The following is an 11,080-nucleotide window of genomic DNA, read 5'->3' on the forward strand; positions in this document are numbered from 1 at the left end:
CACACACACACACACACACACACACACACACACAGCATGCACAGCACACTCTCTGGGCTGCACATCAAGGACCAGCCATACAGTCCACACACATATCCAGTTAGTTACACACTTGGCTATGGATGCACAGCCTGTGCGTGCTTTCTCTCACAAACACGCACACACATAAATCTTTACATACACAACCTCCCTTGTATAGTCAGTGAGCACATATGCAGTTTCACAAGTACTTACATACACAAGTGCAAAGCAACAGCCCCAAGCCTACAGTGATCCCACGCTGGAAACACGACGTTTACAACCAACCAGCCCACCTACACCCTGAGCCGCCCCGCAGCCCACCCTGCCACAAAGTCGGGTCTCCTGACTACTGAACCTCCAAGCCCCCAACCCCGTCGTGCTGTCCCGCCCCCGCCGCGTCCCCACCGGCACCAGTGGGCTCCTGGGGTCCCGACCCCGGGCGCACTTGCCGCACATACCCGCTGCCGAAGGCGACGGAGCAAGGCGCCCTGGCAGATTCAAGCGGCCACCCCCAGCCGCGGAGCCGAGCTTCTGCCGCCGCCGCTGCCGCTGCGCTTCCAGCCGCTGCCTGCGCCCTCCCCACCGCCCCCTCGGGTGCGGGCTCCAGCCCCCGCGCTGGGGAGCTGGCGGGCTCCAGGCGCGGGCCAGGGGCTGTGGATGCAGGACCCCAGCCCCGGATCACCTGGGCTCGCCGCGCATCGTTCTTCTCCCCAACCGAGCCAGACTCCGCGGGCTCAACAGCCCCCAGCCCCAGTGGTCCCCGCTGCCCTGCCCGCTGCCGCCCCCACTGGGCGCCAGGGACAACGGGGGTGCCACTCTGCCAGCAGGGCGCACAGGGGAGTGGGCGCAGAGGCGGGCTGGGGCGATCTCACCCGCTCCGGGCTGGCCAGCACGCGCCCTTCCTGGCGGGAGCGCTGCCCATCTGATGGAGGTCAGGAGGGAGCCCTGGGTTGACTGCAGGCTCCTGGGTGACCTTGGACAAGTTGGTTAGCCTCTCTGAGTGCCGACTTCCTCTACTCAAAGATAATAAATATGAAAGCGTTTGTGGTGTCTGTGCCAGGGAAATCGTATCCCTGTATAGTTTACTTCCTTCTTATGCCTTTGCCTCTGCCAGAGCGGGGAAGAGTTTGAGAGCAGGGTTCAGAGCGAGCTTCAGAGCGAGCTTCGTAGCACCTTGGATATAAGACTCAAGTTTTTCAGAGGCAATGATTCCATTTGCCTGAAGTCTTCCTAAATGATCCTGTCCATATTGATAGTCCACTCTTTGCTGTCTTAGCCTGTCCTCCCAGCTTTCAACACCTGTGACCTTGAGCATGTAATTAAACAAGAGTCAAGCCTCAATGCTCCCATCTGTAACACAGGCATAAACTCACAGTTGTGTGGTGCTGGTGTGCCACGTAGTGAGTTGCAGTATCTGTGAGGGACGGTGACAGAGTGAAAAACATTTTTCCTCAACACATGTGAAAAAGCCTCAAATTCCAAGGATAAAATAATTCAAGAGTTAGACTAGTCATGTTGGGAAGGACAAGGGCGAGCAGAGCCTTCCTTCACGGAGGCAGGCAGGGAGCAAAGAGGGTAATGGGTGAGTAATTCACCCCCTCAAGGGCCTCTGAGGCCTCCTGGAACCTAAACAAAACAGAGAAACTGTGGACGGTGATTAACTTCTGAAAGTAAATACATCTGCCAAGACAATCTTAAAAGATATTAACTTACAATTGTGAGCACAGCTCAAGTGAACTGGAAATTTAAATTGATCAACTTATTCATGCTAGAAACCTTCGAGTTGGTCTTTTCTTAGTTTCTCTCTGTTGATATGCCTTGTCTCTCATTTTCCCTCTATTTTGTTAGGTCCGTCCTTCTTCCTCATGGTCTATATTTCCTCCCCATCTTACTCTTACACTTTTTTCTCTCTTCTTTCCTTCTCCTCCCATCTGAGTCCCCATTCTGTGTATCTCTTCTTCACCATCTTTGTGCCCAGGTTTTATCTCAACATCTCTCAGCCACTTCCACCTATTAGTTCTTTCCCTGTTGTGTATGTCTCCAATATGTATTTATCTCATATCCCCTATGAAAAATGTAAAAGCAGATGAGCTGTAGATTATTTCTCTAACGACAATAAGATCTGAACTTGAATTTACCACTACTCCCCTTCCCTAAACCAAACACCTCACTTAAATGATGCCATTATCCTCACTCATGGATGCTCAAAGCCTGAATCATCTTTGACACCTCCACGTCTGTTCCCCTTCTCCCCACTTTCTACTCAAACATTTGCCAATTCCTGGGAAGTCTATTCCCACTCTGTCATTTGCATCTGTCCCTTCCTTCTTATTTCCACTGGGCCTAATTATATATATATATATTTTTGGTAATCATGAAAGATTTTCTAACTGGTCTTCTCTCCCTGCAGTCCATCCTCTTCACTGAGGTCAGCATGGTCTTCCTCAGGCAGATAGATCCCCAACAGCATCACTCTTTGCTCTAAAACCCTAATACCCATGAAAGGTAGAAAGCAGCTCCCCAAAGATATCCATGTCCTAATCCCAAGAACCTGTGGTTATGTTACCTTGCATGGCAAAATGGACTTTGCAGATGTGATTAAGGATTTTGAGATGGGAAGATTATTGTGGATTATACAAATGGGTCCTCAAAAATATTATTAAAAGTAAAAGAGAGAGGTAAAAGAAGAGGTCAGAGTGAGAGGACATAAGGACTCAACCCACTGTCACTGGCTTTGAAGACAGAGGAAGGGGCCTATGCCAAAGGATGCTGATGGTCTCTGGGAGCTGGGGAAGACAAGGAAACAGATTCCCCCCTAAAGCCTCCAGAAAGGAAGGCAGCTCCACAGACACCATGATATTAGCACAGTGAGATCAATGTCAGATTTCCGATCTAGATAACTGTAAGATAATGAGTTTGTGTTGTTTTAAGCCACCGAGTGGTAATTCGCTGCAGCAGTGACAGGTAACTAATGCAACGCTTCTCTTTCACAAATAGAGTTACACACAAATGCTTTATCTTGTTATTAGCATCAATTTAGGTAGCCAGATTTTCAGCCATCTTACTATACCCAAACCTTCTATTTCAAGCAGTCTGTTCTTCAAATGCTTTCTTTTCTTTCCTGCTCTGTACCAGTGTTCACAATGCCCTCTCTTCTGGAATGTCCCTCCACATGATGCCAGTCCTACCATTTGCCAATGCCTATGAACTCCCTGGAGTTATTCCTGATCTCTCCCTTCTTTACTTCCACAGAACCCTCTGTTTGTATTTCTCAAGGTGTATATCATATTCTCATTTTAAATAGTGCTTTCTAGTGAGAGAGACGGGAACAAGAAGACTTTACACACACAAGTTGAAACTGCTTCTGGCTTGCTGTTCTCAGAATGCTGTGTTTATGCCTCTCCCGTGGCAGTGGCCACCACACTCTGTTGTTTGTTAGTTATTTATGGGTCTGCATGGCTCACTGGATTGTGAATGTCTCAAAGCCAGAAACCAGATCTTGCCTCCTTTCATATGCCCCCAGCCCCTAGAACCATGCCAGGCACACAGTAGGGACTCTATAAATGAGCTTTAAATATATGAGTGAGGAGGACAGGTGCAATATCCGGTTGTATTGAACAGACAGGGATATTAATACATTTTTCTTGCACCATCTGTTTCTATTTAGTTGGGCTAACCCATTGAAGCACCTCAGTTAAGGCAATGTGGTTTTAAATGGGGCCACCTTGATGCATACCTTGGAATGTATACCATTTTTTGTTTTTGTTTGTTTGCCTTGTTTTTACTGAAGAAGAGATACAATAAAAGGGCTCTTCATTTTTCAATCAACTTTTTTAAGGGCTATTTTTGTGAGCAAAAGCATTATAAACGTGCAAAGTATTTGGCCCAGCAATTCTATTTCTCGAAATGTATCCTAAGGGTAATAAGCTTATGCATACAAGGATTTGCCTAAAGGAATGTTCACTGCAGGACCTTTTATAAGAGTGAATACTTGGAGAGAATTCAAATGTTTAATAATAAGAGATTCACCACTTAAACTGTATTATCCCTCCCATGAGATATGCTCAGGTATTGAGCATGATTTTGTCAATTGATATTCATTGTATAAAAAGATGTTTGTGGATATGCTTATATTCTTTCTATGCTTGTCTGAACTTTCTAACTACCATACAATAGCCATATATTTTAAAATTTCCATTTTTTTTATAAAACTGTTTTGCCTCCAAAAGGCATCATATAAAACTTTCATATTTATCCAACTTTCAAGAAAATTCATCTATACATGGGATTCAATTCTCTGATTATGATGAAAGAAGAGAAAAGTCATAAAAGACTTGAAATATAATCTGGATACATCTTTATTCTGTTAATTTATTCACTCTAGGAATATTTATTATACCATCTTAATTAAGGCCTCTGAGCGCAAACAACAGAAACAGATTCTAGCTACCTTAAACACAAGAAAATGCTTGAAATAATATGAGAAACTCACAGAACCACTGAGATACCAGGAAGCAGGCTTGGAGAAGCAGGCACCAGGAGAGCTCTAGAGAACCAAAAAGCAGAAAGCACAGCAACCGGTTTACAGACAAACTCAACCAAGATGCCACAGCATCACTCCTGACATGGTGAATGGCTTCCACAAGTTTTCCATCCTTGGGTGGGTCACTCTCCCAAATTCAGAGTCCCTGGAGAATACACTGGATGGCCAAAGTTAGCTATGTGTCTTTTTTTCCCTTGTTCCGAGTCAGAGGATTGGAGGAAGAGGCCCTGGTCCCATCGCTATGACTACACACAATGGCAATATATTTTCCCAGTAAATTGAGGATGCTGTTAGGAAGGTAACATGGAAACTGGCAGCCTAAATGCCCTCTACGTGTCCCTGTCCCTGTGATGTGCCAGAGACCTGTGCTGTTCAGGCCACAGGCTCAGCTTCCCTGCCAAGGACCCTGTACCACCAGCTCAGTGGAGCTACCAGGCCAGAAACACCACTCAAAGAGATGGTGTTCTTTGATTCTATTATTTCACTTATACACTTGAACATGTTAAGGTTTTCTATTGCTAATTTATTCAAGTCTACAGAAACAAATTATACTTGTTTCTGTTCTGGTTGTCCACACCATACTTTGCTTAACTGGTACAAACACTCTGCTACGTACTTACTACATAGCAGCCTGCCAAATGGCCTGGAGTGTGTCATCAGCACCATACCATGGAGATATCTTAAAAGTCTCAAAGTTTGTTTTAAACTTATTGTATTTAGGGTGCCTTAGCTACAGAAAAGTGCTTTGTGTGTAGTGTGTGTGTGTGTGTGAGAGAGAGAGAGAGAGAGAGAGAGACAGAGAGAGAGAGAGAGACAGAGAGAGAGAGAGAGAGAGAGAGAGAATAGAGAACAAAGAGAAAGGAACAAGGAAGATGGAAATTAAATTCCAAATTTAAATTGCTAAAATAAATCAATGCTTCTCTTGAATTCACAAACTTGAAGCCTGCATACCTTCCATCCACTTAAGAGCTGTTAAAATTTAAACAGTTATACAAAGAGTTTTAATGCAGTTGCAAAGGCATGGAAACCAAACTGTAAATACCTTTCCCAGAATAAAGCCAGGGTGACTGGCTTTAGTTTAATAAACAGCACAGAGTAAATAAGATCCTAGAGCAAGACACTGTGTCATATATGGGCACATGGGTCATTCACAGACATCTCAGTTTACCTGACAATCATCCTATGTCAGGAAGGAACTTCTAACAAAACCTCCTCCAAATAAACTTTGCAAATCGTTGTTTGTAAGAGTCAAATCTACAGCAGAGGGCCATGCTTATCCTTATTTTGCTATATGTTCTGAAGTGTATGATTATCTCCCACTCTCCCAAACCCACATCAGATTAATGAGTGGGTCTTGTGGCTCAGACCTTTCTACTCAGCTTTCGGGGAGCTCTCAGGTTCTGGAACTTGCTTCCTTTCCCATCCGAGCTCACAGCACTCTCTCACCTGCTGTGCTGAAGCTATGCTGGGCTTTAGGTTTCTAGTTTTACACACAGCTCTTTCTTGTCCCAGGACCTTTGCATTTACAGTTTCCCAGACCTGAAATGCCTTCTCCTCTGTTTCAGCATAAATATCTCTTTTTATGGGTTTTTACAGGTACAGGTTTCCCTGGACCATTTATCCCTCACTGCATTATTTTCTGTCCCAAGCCTCTGTTGATGGCACTCATAGCCCTTATCTCACTCTGTAACTAACTCATTGATGTGTTTTCACTCACTCTGCCTCCCTCACTAAAATGTAAGCTGCTGGAAGAAAGAGATAATGCCCTTCATGAGAACTTGGGTTAGGGTGGACATTCACTTGGTAAGAGGTGAATGGGTGGAAACATGAACACAGGGACAGTTGGATTTTTCCCTTGAGCATCTGTCCTCTCCAGAGGGGTCACAGTTGCCCAGGAACCAAGGGCCCTTGGAGGTCAAAGGAAACCACTTCCATGTGGACTAAAGGATGATCACTCATTTTTATGAGAGGAGGTGCCTTAGGAAGAAGTAGACTCACGTGCAGGAGAGGTTATAAAGCAGAACAGGTGTTCAGACACAGTGACATCATATGTCTGTAACTCAAAAATGAATGTGGAGCCAGAGAAGGAGGAGAGAAGCTTCAGACTGTTTCTAACTGGGAAACAGCTGCCCAGAAATCAGCCTAGTTCAAAAGGAATTAACAGAATTGAGCAAGAGAATATAAGACCACATCAATTCACGATAGGGCGTTCTTAATCACTTACTATCCGGCAAAGTCCATATTAACCTGCTGTTTGAACACTGAAAAGCCGACCGCGTGAAGCAGTAGAGAATAGAGGCAGATAAACGGCGGCGAAGCAGAGTTATCACAGTCCAGATAAGAGCTTCCTGGCTCCTTTCTGTGCTAGCTGGTCTTTGTCCTCCAGTCTTCCCGGTATTGTTTGGTTTAATCTATTTATGTTTGAGACTGCAGTTAACTAATTCATGTTTTATTATCAATAAAAATCAAATAAATGAACACTTAGGGTACTGGAAAGGAAATCTAGAAAACAGGGTCCCGAGTCAGCTCTTTCAGGCAAGGGCAGTCAAAACAAGGAAACAGACATCAAGAGTATGAAGTACTGGGAAAATCCCGACAACACTAAAATTTTATAATTTATTTTTAGATTTCTGTGTAGTAAAATTTGCTGGTTTTAGTGTACAGTTCTATGAGTTTTGACCAAGTTACAGAGTTGTGAAACCACTGCCATGTTCAGGATACGGCAAAAGTGAAATTTAACACTGTACTTAGAGATAGAAATTTCACAACTGTACTTAGAGATAGATTTTAAATAATATATTAATGAGGCATCCTTGAATGAGTTCCTACTCCATACTGTCCACCGCCCCTTCCCTGTACATGTCGGTCCTATTCATACACCTACAGGCTCTTGTCTTGTAAGTAGGAAAGGAAGCCCTGAGGAGGAAGGGGCTACACTGGAAAGAAAAGTAGGAGATAAGGAATGGTCTCTGGCTCCAGAAGATGCCTTAAACTGATTTGAGCTCTAAAGAGAAGGGTTTAGAAGCAAAAATCAAAAGGAGCGTTCAAGAGGGGTTTAGGCATAAGACAAGATGCTATGTTCTGGGCCCAATTAATAAAGCAGGGCTAGACTCAGGGAGGAGGACCTATCCTTGGCCCTGGAGAGGCAGGTCTTCATGTCTTTCCCAGCTAGCCTCCTTGGCACAGACACTGGTGCTTTCATGATGGGCAGGAGCAACAGGATTCATCTCCATACAGCACTGCAGGCAGTGGAGATGGTTAGAGAAAAGAGGGACAAGGTGAGTGTGGCTGACATATTTGCATTTGTGGTGCATGTGGATCCCTTTGGGGTCTCCTACAGATAATAAGATAGTTAGTGGATAATTAGAGCTATCACTTAATGTTTAAAAAAGGGCAACCAGGCTCTCTAGGGGGTTGGCAAGTATTTGTTCCACACACATTTTACGCATTTTCTATGTGGTGGCCCCTATACTTAACCCTGCAGGGTAAGATGAACAAAAAGATAGGACTCCACTTTTCAAAGCACTCCAAGCCAAGTAGAAGAGATGGAGTTGGACCCAGATAATTTCAACTCACTGAGATCATTAATAAGGTAAGCATAGGCAGCAAGTGGAGCTCATTATTACTGTTATAATTATTACTGTCGTTATTTTATTATTACACAAACAAACATTTATTAAGCACATACTATTTGCTAGTCACTGTGGTAAGCATTTTATATGCATTATCTCAGTTGAGCCAAATAGCGAGTCTATGAAGTAGATTCTATTACTATTGCAATTTTTCAAAGGAAAAAGAAAGCACAGAAAGACTGAGAAACTTGATATTGAGAAAACATGGCTAGAAAGAAGCAGAACCAAGGTTGGAATTCAAGCTGTCCGACATTAAAGCTTTTGCCATGAGCAACTATGAAATAAAATGTCGTTAACAGTAACAATAATGTAAAAACAACATTAATGGTTGATTGCATTAAACATATTGAGCACTTAACTATCTCATATTATTTGGAGCACTGTTATGCAGAGAGAAACAATACAATCAGGCTAGATTTCTGATACATGAGAAGGTGGAATCGGGGCCAGGATATTACAGAGAAATAATTCAGTTTAGTGTAAGACTGTTTCAACATGTGGGGCTGTCTAGCACTACAGGTACCAAAGCACAGGCTAGATGCCATCTGCCAGGAATGCTGAAGCAAAAACCCCTGTTCCAGGTGTGAGGTGAGATTCCACATCACTTTCTGCTGCTCCCCCAACATGTTGATTATCTGATGCTAAGATTTGAAAAGCTCAGTCTCTTTTGCCAACTCCTTCTCTGGCTAGCACTTAAATGTCAAAGTCCTCCCTCTTCTCCTTTCACTCTCTACAGTTTCCCTGCCCCCATACTGTTTCATCCACAAGCCTTGCTTAATTACCATTTGTATCCTAATAAGTCTCAAATGTTGCACTCCAGCCCAGAGTTCTTTTCCAAGCCCCAGATCTCCCTTTTGGATATACAATATCCATGCCGCTGGTCTCAGGAGGACTTAATCTAATTGACCCTGGATGACCACGGAAGAGAGGTCTCTAGAGGAAATAAATAAAAGGGGTAAATCAGTTTAACTGAGATCCTGAAAAACTTACAGAAATGGTCAAGGTATTTTGTGATGGTTAGAAACAGAGAAGCCATTGGAACCTCAGTGGCACAATCTTGTGTCTTTGATGACCTAGAAGAAAAGTGTAACACCTGGACCACCAAGGAATAGTATTTATGATGTCATAAAAATTTAAATGTTGCTTTCTAATTTTACACTTTTAGAATGCACCTGGATATTTGAAAAGACTTAATGAACGTAGCAGGACAGAATGTATATTTCTCAATCTCATCATTATAAAAACAATGATACAACTGGCATAATAATTGGGAAGTAGAGGTGAGAAAGTGTGATGAGTGGATAAAGAAACTTTGATGTCCTCATCATACAAAATAGGAGTCAAGAGATGTCCACTCCCTGTGGTTAATGGAATGAACATTAAAATCAAAGTTTAATTGTGCTGTGTAAAGTTGCAGAGGTGACTAGAAGAGGAAATAATATGGGGAGTTCACTAAACAACAAGTGAAGAAATATCTGTGTAAGCCTACTACATAGAAAGAGAGAGGTAATTTCCAGAAAAGTTGTAGTGAACACTGGTTTCTGTAGGTACCTCTGACCATATTCATGTGCAGTAATCACATCTCCCCCATTCAGACAGTCTGTGTTGTAGGGAAGCTAAACTCATTGCCAGTTCTAGGGATATCTTAATTGGCCTAAACCAATCAGTATATCCCATCCGCCTGGTCATAATGACTGAATCAGGCATAAGCCAGTGATCCAGCTGGGCTAATGACACACAAAGAGACTTTGCTTAGGATTCTGGGAAGAAAATACTTTTGCCTTCCTGTGAGAGGTCTCAGAAATAATGTTTCTCTCTTTCTTTGGACAGTGAGGTAGAAGGATGATGTATCATGAAATGTTACAGCCATCTCTGCCATCCAAGAGAGAGCCAGTAAAAACAACATGAGGAGAATGAGCCAGAGACTTTCTGAGAAAATGAAATCAAAATCCTGATTATGCTGTCATAAATCAGATCAAACTGTACCTGAAGTTATAAACAACCCTTGAACTATTCGGTTATGTGAAGCAATATATTGTCTAATTGCCTACCCAATATTCTTCATGTCTTTCCACGAATAGTAAAACCTCGATTTTATTCAGTGGTAAATGACTACATTCACAACTTCCCAGCCCTTGGCTGAGCTCTGGTCAGTGAAATTTAAGCAGATGTGCAGTATGGAACTTCCAGAAAGACTCCTTCAAAGTTCCTGATATGGCCAGAGCATGCCATATTTATTTTGATTCCTTACTCATTCCTGCTCTGCACAATGAGGAGCTCCAACAGCAGGCATTTTGAAAATTTGAAAATGGAAGTCATAAGGAAGAAGAAAACTATCAGAGCCTTTGTCCCTGATAGAGCTTAAATAGTAAAGATTGACTACATATCTTCTGCTACCTGAGAAAACTAATGATGAAGTGTTTAAGCTACTATTAATTTGTATTTTCCATTATATTCAATAAACCTAATCAACATAACTAATTTTTTTTAATTTTTTTATTTTTTTTAATTTATTTTTTTTGGGACGGAGTTTTGCTCTGTCGCCCAGGCTGGAGTGCAGTGGTGTGATCTCTGCTCACTGCAAGTTCCGCCCCGCGGGTTCACGCCATTCTCCTGCCTCAGCCTCCCCAGCAGCTGGGACTACAAGTGTCCGCCACCACTCCCAGCTAAGTTTTGTATTTTTAGTAGAGACGGGGTTTCACTGTCTCACACAGGATGGTCTCGATCTCCTGACTTTGTGATCCGCCCGCCTCGGCCTCCCAAAGTGCTGGGATTACAGGCGTGAGCCACTGCGCCCAGCCAGCTAATTTTTTATACTTTTCAAAATTAAACAGCCCTGATAGACGAACTCAAACAAAAATATCTCTCTTCTGGAGATAGCTGA

The 11,080-nt window shown here is 43.2% G+C and overlaps 1 protein-coding gene across 2 annotated transcripts in view; it reads right to left on the reverse strand.

Moving 5' to 3' along the window:
- HTR4 (5-hydroxytryptamine (serotonin) receptor 4, G protein-coupled) overlaps nucleotides 1–945 on the reverse strand; it is a 170,210-nt gene extending 169,265 nt beyond the window's left edge. Inside the window, exon 1 of one of the 2 annotated variants that reach the window (XM_011931519.1) lies at nucleotides 480–945. The gene's annotated coding sequence lies outside the window, so the exon portion shown is untranslated. The remainder of the gene's footprint in view (nucleotides 1–479) is intronic. The other variant, XM_011931518.1, reaches the window with a different exon arrangement.
- Between the last annotated feature and the right edge of the window lie 10,135 nt (nucleotides 946–11,080).

This window comes from Colobus angolensis, unplaced genomic scaffold (assembly GCF_000951035.1).
Source record: "Colobus angolensis palliatus isolate OR3802 unplaced genomic scaffold, Cang.pa_1.0 Scaffold90, whole genome shotgun sequence".
NCBI classification, from domain to species: Eukaryota; Metazoa; Chordata; class Mammalia; order Primates; family Cercopithecidae; genus Colobus; species Colobus angolensis.